Source organism: Durio zibethinus, chromosome 13 (genome assembly GCF_047325235.1).
Source record: "Durio zibethinus cultivar Kanyao isolate XHJ-2024 chromosome 13, ASM4732523v1, whole genome shotgun sequence".
Lineage (NCBI taxonomy): Eukaryota > Viridiplantae > Streptophyta > Magnoliopsida > Malvales > Malvaceae > Durio > Durio zibethinus.
Genome location: NC_143174.1, coordinates 9,746,076 through 9,749,160, shown reverse-complemented (window position 1 = coordinate 9,749,160; position 3,085 = coordinate 9,746,076). Strand labels below are relative to the sequence as shown.

The following is a 3,085-nucleotide window of genomic DNA, read 5'->3' as shown; positions in this document are numbered from 1 at the left end:
AAACAATAAAACTAGCTTCTTTTTTTATCTTCAAATTTTATTCATTACAAATCTATTCTTACTAACTTTTCAGTTTTTATGTTTTTTATGTTTTGCATGCATCATCAAAGGTATAAAACAGTCACATTAAGGGTTATTTTCATGCTTAGTGGTTGGGTTGGTTCCAAGAAAAGTTAGGGTGGTTTCACCAACTTGGGTTGTAGGTTTTAATATATAGGTTATATGTAGGCTTGGACTGTTATGCATATTGGACCGTTTCTATTCTAAATTGGCACTTTTCACTAGCATGAAGTTCATCACAAATATCACAAGAAACAAATAGGGTTTTTTATAGCATGGACAAGGGTAGTTTAGGGATAGGGTTCCTAGGGTGTCAATCTTTTTGGTTAAATTGGCTAACTGAGAAGTAATAGAAGTAAAAGTATCAAGTTCATACACACTAGCTGCTTTCTGATGTACCTTAGGCTCCATAACCCCTTAGCAGTTGTTGACTACCATCTCTTCAATCAATTCATGTGCTTTCTCAATAGTTTTACTCGTAATGGCTCCTTCAATAACCAAATCAAGAGTACTTCTCATAGATGGTGTGAGACCATTATAAACTATTTGAATTTGTAACCATTGGGGCAGACTGTGATATCGACACTTTCTCAATAGCTCTTTGAATCTTTCCCATGTGTCATAAAAATTCTCACCATTAAATTGCATGAATGTTGTTATTCTGTTCCTTATTCTGGCCATCTTAGCAGGTGAAAAAACTTTGCGATGAATTTTTGCACAAGTCATCTCATGTTGTGATAGATCCAGATGGTAAAGAAGATAACCAACTCTTTGCCTTGTCCCTGAGAGAAAAAGAAAAAAATCTTAGTCTAATGACATCATCTAAAACACCATTGTATTTAAAGGTATCACATAATTCAAGAAAATTGAAAAGATGAAGATTTGGATCGTCACTTAGTAACCCTCCAAATTGTATAAAAGTTTAGACCAATTGAATAATTAAAGGCTTATCGGTCTTCGTATTGATGGATAAAATCCATTAACATTAGAAACAGCATAGTCCCTCAATGTTTCATGACATTCATTATTTGCATTCACTATTAAAACTATAATTAGTGGTGCTGATTGCTCTCTTCTCAAATGCCTAAGAGTTTTTTCAATGTTTTAGTCAAGTGGAGCTAGGTTAACACTTTTAAATTTGTATATACAAACAAAGAAAAGATCCAAACAAATTAAAACCAACAAAAGCAAATGTTTAGATTACAAGGGAGTAGAAAATCCTTATTAATATTGAATTGAATACCATTATAATCCTTTGCAATAGCACCAAAAGCTTTATTGCTACTTTTTATAATGCCTGCAAGTGCACAGATCGTAATCAAGTAATAAAGTAATTAAATGGAGTACCGTTCTCATGAGCATTATAGAATTGAATTTGTTGGGCAGATTCAAGTACCAAAGTCAACTAGCCAGTATATTATATCCAAACTAATGAAAGATGGGTTTGATTTGCTAAAACAATAAATCAAGAACACAATTATATAGGCTAAGATCTCAATATCCAACTGTCACTAGGAATCTTAAATTAAGGCTGAATACTAAATATAAAGAAACAAAACTTGAAAGCTTTGAAAGAAATAAAGATTATGAAGACCAAAAGCTGTAATTGCATAAAAGAAAGAATAGAACAAAGATTGTATTAAAATCAAAATCTTTTATGAACAAAAGAATGATTGTCGAAACTTAAAGAACATAAAAGAACTTGAAAACTCGCAAGAATGCTTTAAAAGAACTTGTAAACCGAAAAGAGAAAGCTTTAAAAGAAAGAATGATTGTATTGAAATAAAGAAAGAATTTAGAAAACAAAAGTTTTATAGTGCTTAATCTATTACCTTAGCCTAATACAAAGAAAACGTTTTAAAAAAAAAAAACCTAAAATACTAAAGAAAAGAAAAAAAGAAAAGATGTGAAGAATGGGGATATGAAAGATGTTTTGAATACAAAAGAGATCATCCCTATTTAGAATGGTGGGTTTGGTTATAGGAAGAGATAAGAGATTACAAATTGATTTCTATCTAAACTGTAAAGGATATGAGTTTTTTTTATCTTAAAGAGGTTGGCTGTATAGGGTCTTTTCAATCTTTAAAAGCCTTGACCAAATATGTCACTTAAGATGCAATCTTAGATGTTTATCATCTTTAGCATACTTTGATCTTGCAATCTTGAGATAGGCTCGAGTAACTTGAATTATCAAAACCATGATGTTGCTTTTGATTCAAAATTTTAAGAATAAAGATCAAAGAGTCCTTCTTCTAATATAACTCTTTCAATAGTGATCAAGGAGTCCTTAGGTAAATACGATTCTTCTTGGTCGAATGCTTTAAAGAGTCATTTCTTGAAAATAAGTCTTCAAATATTGAATGTATACAAAAATCTTCTTAGAATTGGGAAAACGGAATGCTTGTAGCAGTTTGAGTGCCATTAGGATTCCTTAAACCAAATAAATTTAGGAAACATACATCAAATTGGATTCAGCTAAATTGATCCTTGCATGGCTTAATATCACAATGATTATGCTTGTCCTAATCTTGTATGAAAATCACATTCCAAGCATAAAAACCTAAAGATCAAGAAAAACAAAGATTAAAGGTCCCAAATTCACTCAAATTTTACACTTTTTCAACCAATTTAGGCATGTAAATCTCTATGTAATTTAGTGCTATCAGGGCTCAAACTAAAATAATGGAGAACAAACATTCGAACAGAATTAAGAGGGTCAAAAATGCTCAAAGGAGATTATAGAAAGGGTGGCTAAAATACAAAAGAGCATAGATAGATAAATGATGGAATTAAAGCAATTGATGTTAGGCTTATCGAAAGGTAAAGGAATTGTTGATACATCCAAACCAATAGAAGAGGTCAATGTTGAAGAGCCAACATACCCACTAGGATTCACTCCACCTCATGCAAAAGTTTCTTGAGGCATATACCAATAGCCAACAAGGGGATAACCTCATACCTATAAGGGTCTTTTTACCACTCAACCATTGGTTCATATGCATGTTAACCTAGGATTTAGTCCTGT

At 31.6% G+C, this 3,085-nt stretch overlaps 1 non-coding gene across 1 annotated transcript; it reads left to right on the top strand.

The window, feature by feature from the left end:
• Positions 1-628: 628 nt before the first annotated feature.
• On the top strand, positions 629-735 carry LOC149515307 (small nucleolar RNA R71). The gene has a single exon (XR_016327188.1). It is a non-coding gene; the product is annotated as a small nucleolar RNA R71 (small nucleolar RNA).
• Positions 736-3,085: the final 2,350 nt, after the last annotated feature.